This window comes from Arachis ipaensis, chromosome B8, assembly GCF_059453495.1.
Source record: "Arachis ipaensis isolate K30076 ecotype BB chromosome B8, ASM5945349v1, whole genome shotgun sequence".
Taxonomy (NCBI): Eukaryota; Viridiplantae; Streptophyta; class Magnoliopsida; order Fabales; family Fabaceae; genus Arachis; species Arachis ipaensis.
Window position 1 is genome coordinate 40,387,501 of NC_142443.1, and position 14,818 is coordinate 40,402,318.

Sequence of the window (14,818 nt, forward strand, 5' to 3'; positions counted from 1 at the left end):
ATTTCTAGCCACTGCTAGAGCGCTCATAGATGTAGAACAAGGAGAGCTAATTTTGAGAATACATGATGAACAGCTCATTTTCAATGTTTTCAAACCTGCATCTGAGCCTGAACCAGAACCTGAAAAGCCTAAGGATGATAGTAGCCATCTGTGTTTGGAGGAAAGCAATCCAGCAGCTGAAACTCTGAAACAGTCCTTGGAAGGCAAACAAGAATTGCAAGAGTTAAAGCCACAAGAATCAATAGAAACAGATCAGAAGGATCCTCCCGGCATAAGGGTCAATGAAGAAATCCTCAAGAGAAAGGGAAGAATTGTAAAGAAATTGCCAAGAGGGTGGAGAAACAAGAAAATTCCCACTGAAGGTTTCTCTCCGGGAGATAAAGTGATATCAAGTCATTATCTGCCAATCCCACCTGGCCTCAAAACCATTCCTTCCCAGCTCCCTCAAGTGTTCACAATCAAGAAAGTTCTTTCTATGGAACATTTGGAAATCATGAAGGAATCAAATGGGGACGTTTTCATAGTGAGAGGAGAGGACATCAAGCACTACAATCCACCCTAACAAGGGGCAACCGTCAAGCTAGTGACGTTAAAGAAGCGCTTCATGGGAGGCAACCCATGTTTTAGTATCCTTACTCTTTATTGTTTTGCTTTGCATCTAATAAAGCATGGTTTCTTATGCATGAACTTGAATCCTCAGGACAACTGTTGAAAGAGTGCACTAAACATTGCATGTAAAATACAATTGGTCTCTAAGTTTGGTGTGCCTGAAGGCACCCCAAATTTTATTCAAATTGTATTCAATCTTTCATTCAAGGTGCACAACCAAACATTAAGTTTGGTGTTCCTCTTTGAACACAGTTAATGAAAAGCAAGAAGTTCCTCTGGATTTAGAAATTCATGACAAGTATACCATTTGCATGTTTTAATACTTTGATTTCAATTACTTTAGGTAGTAAAATTGTTTAGGATCAAAGAGCAGAGGAGTAAGTAGGAGACTAAGTTTGGTGTTCACACACCAACTTAAGACTCAGACACTTGCCCATACATAGTTGAGCTAACCACTCAAGTGTTTGAGAAGCAAGCAACTTCATCACTCTTTGCAGGAAAGGAAACAAGGATCTTAGAAAGAACTTGAAGCAACAACTAGGAGAAGAAGGAGAAATCAAATTGTTTCCTGGCAACAAAGAGAAAACAAGAAATTTCACAAGGTGGTGGTGTTCCTTGACCATTCTTTAAAAGGCAAACAAAAGCATGCTTGTTCTGGTTTAAACTGTAATTGTTGAATCTTTCTGGAATGTGAAGTTTTTAGTATGAGTGTCTGTTTACTGCTTTGAATAAAGTGAATGCCTAGATGTTTGGATATAACTTCACCTTCTTAAACAAATGCTTGCCATGCTTGTTCTGTTTCCAAAAATAAAAGAAAAGTTTGAACAAAAGTAGCTTGGCTCAATTAGTGACAAATCAAGTAGAATTAAGTGGTGGTATGCATGCTTGATTGTTTAGTCAGATCACTGGAAATTGAGTGTAGAATTATCATTTTTGTGTAGAAGTTTGAATACTGTCTATGGATCTTGATGAATAAATGTCTTTGGCCATGAAAAAGAAAGAAAAGGAAGAAGAAAAAGCCACTGAAAAAGGGCAACCAAAAAGCAAAAAAATTGAGAAAATAAGCTAGGCACCAATGGTTTGAACTTCTGAGACAAATGCCTGTGGTGTTTATGTATTAAGGATATGCTTGGATGAATAGGTTCTGAGGAGTGTTTCAACACTTGGTAACTTGGGTTAACTAACCCGGGATTATCAAAGATTTCTCCTTGGCCTCCAAAACATCGACGACCCTTTGTGCCAGGTCACGCCACTTTGAGCTTTCTGCCATCAATTTGTTTGCCTTGCCATACATTCGGAGAAAGGTCGCTTCAGACTGTTGCTGTGCCCTGTGCAGCAACTTTTCCTCTAGGCGTCGTGCCTTCTCCTCTTCCTCCAGTTGATCCTCCTTTTTCTTCAACTTGACCATTAACTTCAACCTCTCGGACCTGATCTCGAAGTGTTCATCTGATAATTTTTCAAGCGTAGACTCCCAAATTTCGTGCCTCCTGACAAGTTCGGCCTCAACGAGGTCACAATCCGCGGACTTCTCATCTGTACGAACGATGTCGATTAGATTGGACATCGACTCTTCTGTGAGGTCGACGGGACTAACGGCGTGGTCGGTGACGGTCTTCTTCGATATTTTCTCAGAAGTACACAGCGGAAAGAGCAGTGGATGCTGGCAGAAATAAGGAGGGGGATAAGGATAGACGGAGAGGTGAGAGAAGGAGTTACGGCAGAGAAGAACTGGGAAAGAAGTATTAGGAGGGATAGGATTTGTCATTAACGGGCACGTACACATATATAGTGTAAATTGGGAAGCTGCTTCGAATACTTTTTTTCGAAGAATATGAGTAATACTTCGTTTTTTTTTTTTTTGGGAAAATAAACGATTTATATTTAAGGAAAAAGAAGGGATAACAAGTTTAATATAGTTTTAAATTTAAATTTAAATTTAAAATTATTTTTTAGTGTTCAGCTTTTAAAATTATGTTTACGATGTCTTCGATTCTCGTGCCAAACCCAAAAACGAAGCATCGGTTACAGTGGGCGTAAATGAAGACGTATGTGGCACGGTACCTGACTTATCTGGTGAGCCGTTTTGCAGTATATAAGTTTCCTCCCCAGCTTTCCTTCATCGTGTCTGGTGATCCATACTAACGACGGTCCTCCTGTAACCTTCCCCTTCCACCACGTATTCAATAAATTTAAATCAAATAGGATGAGATTTGGTGCAACCTCCAAGAAAGGCAGAAGGGGAAAGAAGGCCGGATATGGGAGAATGAAAGGGAAAGGGAAAGGGGTGCCACCACGCGTCTGTTGATGCCAAGGCATCTTAGGCTAGTTTCACTAGCATTTTTCTGTTAGTTTTAGTTGTTTTATGCATTTTCTTGAGCTTAAAGTAACCAAGAATGGTTAAATGAATAACAAAGCAATGAACCATCCAAACAGTATGATTTTGATGCAAATTCCATGAGTTTTTAGTTATATTACTTGAATGCTATGAATGGAAGATTTCTCATGAAATTTTGCAAGACTTTGATGCAATTGTTTGGATGATTTCAGGGAAGAAGAGGCTAGGCAAGGAAGCAACAAAATCAATAAAGGAAGCTTGAATATCACATGTGGAGTTTAAGTTCCAGTTTAAGCTTAAACTGGAACTTAAACTACCAAGCCATATAATGCTGGAAATGGCGTTTAAGTTCCAGTTTAAGCCTAAACTGGAGCTTAAACGCCAGAATCATGAAGGCTAAGAAATGCTGGAACTGGCGTTTAACCTCCAGTTTAACCTTAAACTGGAAGTTAAACGCCAGAATGAGAATCTCACCAGGAAGCATTTCCACGTTTAACCTCCAGTTTAACCTTAAACTGGAGGTTAAACGCCAGAAGTAAGAAAGGCACCAGGAGCATTTCCACGTTTAAGCTCCAGTTTAAGGTTAAACTGGAGCTTAAACGTGTTCGACTATTTCTCTCCTCCAGGGTTGCTTTCTCATTTCCACGTTTAAGCTTCAGTTTAACCTTAAACTGAAGCTTAAACGTGTTCGACCCAATTGCTCCTCCAGGGTTGCTTTCTTCATTTCCACGTTTAAGCTTCAGTTTAACCTTAAACTGAAGCTTAAACGTGTTCGACATTTCACACTCCTGGGTTGCTTTCTTCCATTTCCACGTTTAAGTTTCAGTTTAACCTTAAACTAAAACTTAAACTTCAACTTAAACGCCACTTTTTGAAAGGATTTCTGGGCCAAATATATTGAAGTTTAAGTTAGCATTTGAGCACAAACATTAACTTAAACGTATTATGGTATGAAACCCAATTGAATATCATGGTTTATGGGATTGGGCCTGAAGAATTGATGAGTCTGGAGCTTCAATTTGTTGAGTCTTGTGTCATTACTTGTTTATCACTAAGTTTGCTCAATGAATGTTACAGAATTGGATCACAGCCTCATCAGGATTATGGACCATAAACCCAAAGCAAAAGGAAATCAAGGAAAGGCCTCAAAGCCCAAGAAACACAACAGAAGCTCAATTTAGAAAGTGTATAAATAGGATAGAATTTAAGTTAGTTAAAACTTTTTTTTGACAGGGAGAACTTGGGATCATTTTCTTTTAGTTTTGTAATTGAATTCAGAGCTATGACTCACTAAACCCCTTTCATTGGGTTAGGGAGCTCTATTGTAATTCAATGAATCAATAATAGTTTTATCTTCTTCTTCAATCTTTTCTCTTGAATTTTGTTAGAAAGCTTCTCGATCAAATTCCATTGGGTAGTTGTCTTGGGAAAGAAACTACCCATAATTGGAATCCTTCGGAACCTTGGGAAAGGAATGGAGGATTCATGCTAGAGAAGCTTTCTCATAGTGAATTGGATTGGGGTTTGGATGGATATTGTGACATGTAATCCTACCAAATCGTGGTTCATGAAACTGTGTGGTATAATCAGTGATCGAGCATCATCTCTTCTTATGAACATTTAAACCAAGGGATTGGGAATTTGTTTGTTTTTAGAGAGAATTGGTGAGCCAAGGGATTGGGATCCAATCATATAAGATTGCCAAGCAAAATTCAATGAATGCATTGGTTGAGGAAGGGATAAAAGTTGTTTTGATTCGGAGATCTCAATATCTCCTAACACCCAATGAACTCCCCATTTCTGATTTACCACTTTCTCTTTACATTCTGCAATTAAATTCATGCAATCACCCCCATCCCTTTTAATTTCAGCAATTTAGCTTCTCGCTCTTTAATTCATGCAATTTTACATTCCGCAATTCTCATCTAAATCTTGATTCCGCTCAACTAGAACATACTTCTAATCCGAATTGCTCACTCAACCAATCCTTGTGGGATTCGACCTCACTCTATTGTGAGTTTTTACTTGACGATAACCGGTGCACTTGCCGGAAGGAATTTTGCCGATCGTGCAATTTCCTAAATCGTAGCATATCAAGTTTATGCACATCAAGTTTATGGCGCCGTTGCTGGGGATTGGTTTTCGATTGACAATTCTCAAATTGGAAGTTAACTAGATTGAGCATTTTTTTTTTGTTTTGATAATTTAGTTCAAGTTACTTGTTGAATTTTAACTTCTGCACTCTGTTACTTGTTTTCTTTCTTTATGCCTTTAAATTCAAGCAACTAACTCACTGACCCACTAACTATTTGAATTAATTCCTCAACTGCTCTAACCATACTCTTCCATTAACCAAGAGTATTTCACTTGTTTGGTGCCTGTGCTGTGTTCTTGTATGACAGGTAGGAGAGGAGAGACATCAACTCCTCCATATACCGAACCAGAGAGGACCCTTCATAGACTTAGAAGGGAAGCAAGAGGGAAGAGAGTACTGAGAGAAGAGGAATCTGAAGGAGAATCTGAGGACAATTTTGAGGAAGCTTTAGATCTCAACATGGATAGAGAAGTTCACAACCATGAGAGGGCTGATGGAAACAATGCCATTCCTGAGAGGAGGGTTCTTGGTTCATACATAAACCCAACCTCTGGGAATTGTGGTAGCAGCATTCAGAAACCACCCATTCAGGCCAACAATTTTGAACTCAAACCACAGCTAATATCACTTGTGGAGGATCATTGTTCATTTGGTGGGAGTGCTAATGAAGATCCAAACCAACATCTCACAAAATTCCTGAGAATTTGTGACACTGTGAAGTCCAATGGAGTCCAGGAAGATACCTATAAACTGCTCTTGTTCCCATTTTCACTTAGGGACAAGGCAGCTAAGTGGTTGGAATCATTCCCAAGGGGGAGCCTAACAACCTGGGATGAGGTGGAAAGCAAGTTTCTGGCACGTTTCTACCCCCCACAAAAGGTCAATAGGCTTCGATCTGAGGTTCAGACCTTTAGACAACAAGATGGTGAAACTCTCTACGAGGCATGGGAGAGATTCAAGGATTTGACAAGGAAATGCCCACCAGACATGTTCCATGACTGGGTGCAATTGCATATTTTCTATGATGGACTTTCTTATGAATCAAGGAAGGCTGTAGACCATTCATCAGGAGGTTCATTGAACAGGAAAAAGACTGTGGAAGAAGCCATTGAAGTGATTGAGACAGTGGCTGAGAATGAGTACTACTATGCTTCAGAGAGACACAACACTAAGGGAGTCATGGAGCTGAACCATGTTGATACAATTTTAGCCCAAAACAAGATGTTTGCCAAGCAACTAGCAGAGCTCACCAGGAAATTAGAAACAAAGCAAGTGGCTGCAATACACACACAAGATCAAGAGAAAGTAAGCACTGAAGGAGGTGATTGGGAAGAGGCCAATTATGTAGGAAATCAACAAAGGCAACCATATGATCCACATTCCAACACTTACAACCCAGGCTGGAAAAACCACCCAAACTTTGGGTGGGGAAACCAGCAAAACCAACATAACAAGTCCACATACCAAAACTCCAACCAAAGATCATACCAAGCCACATAAAACACTTACTCCCAACCATCATATCATGGCCAAAATAATCAACCTACCCAACCTAATCCGAACCAACAATTTCAAGATCAATTAAACAGGATAGAAGGAATGCTGGCAAACATGGGTCAGGACATAAGTGAGTTGAAAAGCTTTAGGGATGATGTGAGATCTACCTTAAGGAACCATGGTGAAAAACTCAAGAGGATGGAGTCTTAAGTAGGAGAGCTATCTCAACAGGCCCCCAAGTCAACTGCAGTGTTCCCTAGTGACACAGAAAAGAATCCTAAAGGGGAACAAAAGGGAGTGAGATGGGAAGAATGCAAGGCCATCACCATATTGAAGGAAGTCTCAGAAGAAGAAGGAATCAGACCCTCAGAACAGGAGCCAGAAATCTTGAAGGAAGGTGTGGAAGAAGCTAAGCAGGAAAGTGAAACTGAGCAAGCCAAGGAACTGCAAAAAGGCATGCTGGAAACATACCAACCAAAAGCACCATTTCCTCAGAGGTTAGGAGGAGGTGAAAAAGGGAAAACCTATTCAAGGTTTTTAGAGACATTTAAGTCTCTCCATATCAATATTCCCTTTCTTGAGATTCTCCAGCAGATGCCTACACATATCAAGTATTTAAAGGAATTGCTGAGCAAGAAAAGAGTTTTGAAGGGAGGACAAACTGTAATAATGAACAAAGAATGCAGTGCCCTCATCAAGAAGGACATAGTCTCTAAGAAAACAGACCCAGGAAGTTTTCATATCCCCTGCATCATAGGGGAAACAAAAATTGACAGAGGATTCTGTGATCTAGGAGCTAGCATAAATGTGATGCCTCTGACTCTTATGAAGAGGCTACAACTGAATGAGGTGAGATCCACTGATGTAATCATACAACTGGCGGACAAAACTCAGAAGCAAGCTGAAGGGGTAGTTGAGAATGTGCTGGTGAAAGTGGGAAATTATTTCTTCCCCACAGACTTTGTCATTTTGGACATGGAGGAAAGCTACCTACACCCTATCATTCTGGGAAGGCCATTTCTAGCCACTGCTAGAGCGCTCATAGATGTAGAACAAGGAGAGCTAATTTTGAGAATACATGATGAACAGCTCATTTTCAATGTTTTCAAACCTGCATCTGAGCCTGAACCAGAACCTGAAAAGCCTAAGGATGATAGTAGCCATCTGTGTTTGGAGGAAAGCAATCCAGCAGCTGAAACTCTGAAACAGTCCTTGGAAGGCAAACAAGAATTGCAAGAGTTAAAGCCACAAGAATCAATAGAAACAGATCAGAAGGATCCTCCCGGCATAAGGGTCAATGAAGAAATCCTCAAGAGAAAGGGAAGAATTGTAAAGAAATTGCCAAGAGGGTGGAGAAACAAGAAAATTCCCACTGAAGGTTTCTCTCCGGGAGATAAAGTGATATCAAGTCATTATCTGCCAATCCCACCTGGCCTCAAAACCATTCCTTCCCAGCTCCCTCAAGTGTTCACAATCAAGAAAGTTCTTTCTATGGAACATTTGGAAATCATGAAGGAATCAAATGGGGACGTTTTCATAGTGAGAGGAGAGGACATCAAGCACTACAATCCACCCTAACAAGGGGCAACCGTCAAGCTAGTGACGTTAAAGAAGCGCTTCATGGGAGGCAACCCATGTTTTAGTATCCTTACTCTTTATTGTTTTGCTTTGCATCTAATAAAGCATGGTTTCTTATGCATGAACTTGAATCCTCAGGACAACTGTTGAAAGAGTGCACTAAACATTGCATGTAAAATACAATTGGTCTCTAAGTTTGGTGTGCCTGAAGGCACCCCAAATTTTATTCAAATTGTATTCAATCTTTCATTCAAGGTGCACAACCAAACATTAAGTTTGGTGTTCCTCTTTGAACACAGTTAATGAAAAGCAAGAAGTTCCTCTGGATTTAGAAATTCATGACAAGTATACCATTTGCATGTTTTAATACTTTGATTTCAATTACTTTAGGTAGTAAAATTGTTTAGGATCAAAGAGCAGAGGAGTAAGTAGGAGACTAAGTTTGGTGTTCACACACCAACTTAAGACTCAGACACTTGCCCATACATAGTTGAGCTAACCACTCAAGTGTTTGAGAAGCAAGCAACTTCATCACTCTTTGCAGGAAAGGAAACAAGGATCTTAGAAAGAACTTGAAGCAACAACTAGGAGAAGAAGGAGAAATCAAATTGTTTCCTGGCAACAAAGAGAAAACAAGAAATTTCACAAGGTGGTGGTGTTCCTTGACCATTCTTTAAAAGGCAAACAAAAGCATGCTTGTTCTGGTTTAAACTGTAATTGTTGAATCTTTCTGGAATGTGAAGTTTTTAGTATGAGTGTCTGTTTACTGCTTTGAATAAAGTGAATGCCTAGATGTTTGGATATAACTTCACCTTCTTAAACAAATGCTTGCCATGCTTGTTCTGTTTCCAAAAATAAAAGAAAAGTTTGAACAAAAGTAGCTTGGCTCAATTAGTGACAAATCAAGTAGAATTAAGTGGTGGTATGCATGCTTGATTGTTTAGTCAGATCACTGGAAATTGAGTGTAGAATTATCATTTTTGTGTAGAAGTTTGAATACTGTCTATGGATCTTGATGAATAAATGTCTTTGGCCATGAAAAAGAAAGAAAAGGAAGAAGAAAAAGCCACTGAAAAAGGGCAACCAAAAAGCAAAAAAATTGAGAAAATAAGCTAGGCACCAATGGTTTGAACTTCTGAGACAAATGCCTGTGGTGTTTATGTATTAAGGATATGCTTGGATGAATAGGTTCTGAGGAGTGTTTCAACACTTGGTAACTTGGGTTAACTAACCCGGGATTATCAAAGATTTCTCCTTGGCCTCCAAAACATCGACGACCCTTTGTGCCAGGTCACGCCACTTTGAGCTTTCTGCCATCAATTTGTTTGCCTTGCCATACATTCGGAGAAGGGTCGCTTCAGACTGTTGCTGTGCCCTGTGCAGCAACTTTTCCTCTAGGCGTCGTGCCTTCTCCTCTTCCTCCAGTTGATCCTCCTTTTTCTTCAACTTGACCATTAACTTCAACCTCTCGGACCTGATCTCGAAGTGTTCATCTGATAATTTTTCAAGCGTAGACTCCCAAATTTCGTGCCTCCTGACAAGTTCGGCCTCAACGAGGTCACAATCCGCGGACTTCTCATCTGTACGAACGATGTCGATTAGATTGGACATCGACTCTTCTGTGAGGTCGACGGGACTAACGGCGTGGTCGGTGACGGTCTTCTTCGATATTTTCTCAGAAGTACACAGCGGAAAGAGCAGTGGATGCTGGCAGAAATAAGGAGGGGGATAAGGATAGACGGAGAGGTGAGAGAAGGAGTTACGGCAGAGAAGAACTGGGAAAGAAGTATTAGGAGGGATAGGATTTGTCATTAACGGGCACGTACACATATATAGTGTAAATTGGGAAGCTGCTTCGAATACTTTTTTTCGAAGAATATGAGTAATACTTCGTTTTTTTTTTTTGGGAAAATAAACGATTTATATTTAAGGAAAAAGAAGGGATAACAAGTTTAATATAGTTTTAAATTTAAATTTAAATTTAAAATTATTTTTTAGTGTTCAGCTTTTAAAATTATGTTTACGATGTCTTCGATTCTCGTGCCAAACCCAAAAACGAAGCATCGGTTACAGTGGGCGTAAATGAAGACGTATGTGGCACGGTACCTGACTTATCTGGTGAGCCGTTTTGCAGTATATAAGTTTCCTCCCCAGCTTTCCTTCATCGTGTCTGGTGATCCATACTAACGACGGTCCTCCTGTAACCTTCCCCTTCCACCACGTATTCAATAAATTTAAATCAAATAGGATGAGATTTGGTGCAACCTCCAAGAAAGGCAGAAGGGGAAAGAAGGCCGGATATGGGAGAATGAAAGGGAAAGGGAAAGGGGTGCCACCACGCGTCTGTTGATGCCAAGGCATCTTAGGCTAGTTTCACTAGCATTTTTCTGTTAGTTTTAGTTGTTTTATGCATTTTCTTGAGCTTAAAGTAACCAAGAATGGTTAAATGAATAACAAAGCAATGAACCATCCAAACAGTATGATTTTGATGCAAATTCCATGAGTTTTTAGTTATATTACTTGAATGCTATGAATGGAAGATTTCTCATGAAATTTTGCAAGACTTTGATGCAATTGTTTGGATGATTTCAGGGAAGAAGAGGCTAGGCAAGGAAGCAACAAAATCAATAAAGGAAGCTTGAATATCACATGTGGAGTTTAAGTTCCAGTTTAAGCTTAAACTGGAACTTAAACTACCAAGCCATATAATGCTGGAAATGGCGTTTAAGTTCCAGTTTAAGCCTAAACTGGAGCTTAAACGCCAGAATCATGAAGGCTAAGAAATGCTGGAACTGGCGTTTAACCTCCAGTTTAACCTTAAACTGGAAGTTAAACGCCAGAATGAGAATCTCACCAGGAAGCATTTCCACGTTTAACCTCCAGTTTAACCTTAAACTGGAGGTTAAACGCCAGAAGTAAGAAAGGCACCAGGAGCATTTCCACGTTTAAGCTCCAGTTTAAGGTTAAACTGGAGCTTAAACGTGTTCGACTATTTCTCTCCTCCAGGGTTGCTTTCTCATTTCCACGTTTAAGCTTCAGTTTAACCTTAAACTGAAGCTTAAACGTGTTCGACCCAATTGCTCCTCCAGGGTTGCTTTCTTCATTTCCACGTTTAAGCTTCAGTTTAACCTTAAACTGAAGCTTAAACGTGTTCGACATTTCACACTCCTGGGTTGCTTTCTTCCATTTCCACGTTTAAGTTTCAGTTTAACCTTAAACTAAAACTTAAACTTCAACTTAAACGCCACTTTTTGAAAGGATTTCTGGGCCAAATATATTGAAGTTTAAGTTAGCATTTGAGCACAAACATTAACTTAAACGTATTATGGTATGAAACCCAATTGAATATCATGGTTTATGGGATTGGGCCTGAAGAATTGATGAGTCTGGAGCTTCAATTTGTTGAGTCTTGTGTCATTACTTGTTTATCACTAAGTTTGCTCAATGAATGTTACAGAATTGGATCACAGCCTCATCAGGATTATGGACCATAAACCCAAAGCAAAAGGAAATCAAGGAAAGGCCTCAAAGCCCAAGAAACACAACAGAAGCTCAATTTAGAAAGTGTATAAATAGGATAGAATTTAAGTTAGTTAAAACTTTTTTTTGACAGGGAGAACTTGGGATCATTTTCTTTTAGTTTTGTAATTGAATTCAGAGCTATGACTCACTAAACCCCTTTCATTGGGTTAGGGAGCTCTATTGTAATTCAATGAATCAATAATAGTTTTATCTTCTTCTTCAATCTTTTCTCTTGAATTTTGTTAGAAAGCTTCTCGATCAAATTCCATTGGGTAGTTGTCTTGGGAAAGAAACTACCCATAATTGGAATCCTTCGGAACCTTGGGAAAGGAATGGAGGATTCATGCTAGAGAAGCTTTCTCATAGTGAATTGGATTGGGGTTTGGATGGATATTGTGACATGTAATCCTACCAAATCGTGGTTCATGAAACTGTGTGGTATAATCAGTGATCGAGCATCATCTCTTCTTATGAACATTTAAACCAAGGGATTGGGAATTTGTTTGTTTTTAGAGAGAATTGGTGAGCCAAGGGATTGGGATCCAATCATATAAGATTGCCAAGCAAAATTCAATGAATGCATTGGTTGAGGAAGGGATAAAAGTTGTTTTGATTCGGAGATCTCAATATCTCCTAACACCCAATGAACTCCCCATTTCTGATTTACCACTTTCTCTTTACATTCTGCAATTAAATTCATGCAATCACCCCCATCCCTTTTAATTTCAGCAATTTAGCTTCTCGCTCTTTAATTCATGCAATTTTACATTCCGCAATTCTCATCTAAATCTTGATTCCGCTCAACTAGAACATACTTCTAATCCGAATTGCTCACTCAACCAATCCTTGTGGGATTCGACCTCACTCTATTGTGAGTTTTTACTTGACGATAACCGGTGCACTTGCCGGAAGGAATTTTGCCGATCGTGCAATTTCCTAAATCGTAGCATATCAAGTTTATGCACATCATCTGTCCACTGACTTTTCTGCCTCGCGAAATATGGGAGAAAATTGCAGCAAGGGTTGCGTCGGCCTTGATCCATGATCTGTTTAACATGCAGGCGACCTGCAAGGTGTTTTTGGACGTAGCCCGCTCATCTGCAGTGTACAATGTGGCCTCCATAGCGGAGATACCCATCGTGTTCGGTTATGACATGGAGGACCGTCCCGAGGATGGGTTCCTTTATAAAAGCACGCGCGCAGGAAATCCAGCCGCTAAATTCCGTATAGGGATGAGGGAATTCTTCTGGATGAGGCCGACAAGTCGGTGGGTGCGGCACCCTTCTTGAGGCCGCCGATGCGGGTGACGTCCAAGCCCGCTACATGTGTGCGATGCTGCTACTGACGCCAGGTGTTGGGGACGAGGCGGACGCTAGCAGGGGGGTTGAAATGTATGAGAACGTGCTGGTTGCTGGAAAAATCGAATTTTATAGAGAACTCTTCGGGCAGTTGTTTGCAAATCCACTGATTAGAGTGCACCCGTCGGATCCAGGGAAGCCCGTCGTCTGCCGGTCAAGCGTCTGCCCGACCCGCAGGACCATGGGTGCTGCCAACAATTCGTCGAGCGTGTCGTGCATCCAGTGCCTTGCCGAGTTTGAGGTGTTGCATTTCCTTAGTCTGTTTACTTTCAGATGAAGCTTCATTGTATCCAAAGTTGAATGTATTTCATTGCTAATGATTCGTTCGGTTGAGTTGGGTGGCTTTGTAAATTCCCACTTTCGTGGGTCAGACAAATGACATATTCGAACCGATGCACGTAACTGTGTTTTAACTTTTAAACGCTCACACGCATAATCGAAAGAAGTACTATTTCATAACTTCATTAGCTAATAGGGCAAGCAGAATATAAAAAAAACACACAGACACACACACCAGAACAGTTCAATATCAGCGTTGGCCCTAAACAATACAATACTAGACCTAAACATACATTGCCGGGAAGGGGAGGGTTCGGTTTACAGTGTCTCCATCCCGTTGTTGCACTGACCCCTAAGACCTGGGACTTCACCTGTCCAGCAAAGCCTCGGCCAACTGCCATATGATTTCTCCCAGTTGAGTCCTGAGTTCCTGTCTCTCTCTCTCCATCTGGGATATACGGTACTCGATCGACGCAACGGCCCGTTGTATGTTCTCAATTGATTGGCTGATTGCAAGTGATGTAACTTTGTTAGCAACGTATTAATACCGACGCAAGTGACTAGACGTGGGGGTGTCGCAAGAACACATTTTACGCTTACCAGATGCACCTGATTCCGCGCATAACTATTTCTCATCGTCGTATCGTGCCGTTCGCCTTGAACGACGAATCGATTGAACTCAGACGGCGGCGGGAGCTCGCTGCCCAGACCCGGAACAGGCGGAGTCGTCGTCACCGTCGAATCGTGCCGTCCGCCGTGAACGAGTTGATTGAACCCTGACGCCGGTGGGAGCTCACTGCGCAGTTCCGTTAAAGGCGATGCATTCACCTGGAAGTAGTCGTTCCAGGTGTTCACGGCCTCTTGGTAACTCCGGTAACAAAGAAGCAGGTTCCGTGGAAAGCCATTCACCTGAGCCGCTGCCGTCTCGCTGTTGGGGTATATTCCGGGTATTCTCTCTCTAAAGACGACGTACCAAACACCTTCTGTGCGCATTGCCATCAGACTGTTAGAGGAGATCTGGTACACCCTTAAGAGGGAGAGGTGGTTAGGGTTGATGGTGGAATATACAGTTTATAGGTTTTTCTCTCACCTGGAGGCTAAGAAATGGAAGAGTAAACAAATAAAGCAACTAGAATGGTGGGGCGGGGGGGTGCAATAGCAGTCGAGGTCTACTTTCACGTGGACCCTATGTTCAGGAGTAGGGGTGCAGGGACTCTAGGTTCACGAATAGTGGTGTACTTGCACCAGCAAAGAACAAATTAATAACATTTATCTTATTATTCACCACTATTAAGGCTCCTTTAAATTACTTCATTCTTGAGAATATTAGCCCCACCTAGGAAATGGGAATCCAGTTAAATACGATAAATGCTTCTTTAATCAATATAATTATTATACTATCTGAACGCATCGGTAAACGAAAACATCTAGGGAAACGTATGCGGTACTGAATCACAACCCCCCCCCCTCCCGCTACCCCCCAACGGTAGTATATTAAAAGCAAAATGCCACAAGGTCATTTACAAATTCGTCCATCCTCCTTTT

The 14,818-nt window shown here is 40.8% G+C and overlaps 1 non-coding gene across 1 annotated transcript; it reads right to left on the reverse strand.

Moving 5' to 3' along the window:
- Positions 1 to 5,924: 5,924 nt before the first annotated feature.
- On the reverse strand, positions 5,925 to 6,028 carry LOC148547780 (small nucleolar RNA R71). The gene has a single exon (XR_015898675.1). It is a non-coding gene; the product is annotated as a small nucleolar RNA R71 (small nucleolar RNA).
- Between the last annotated feature and the right edge of the window lie 8,790 nt (positions 6,029 to 14,818).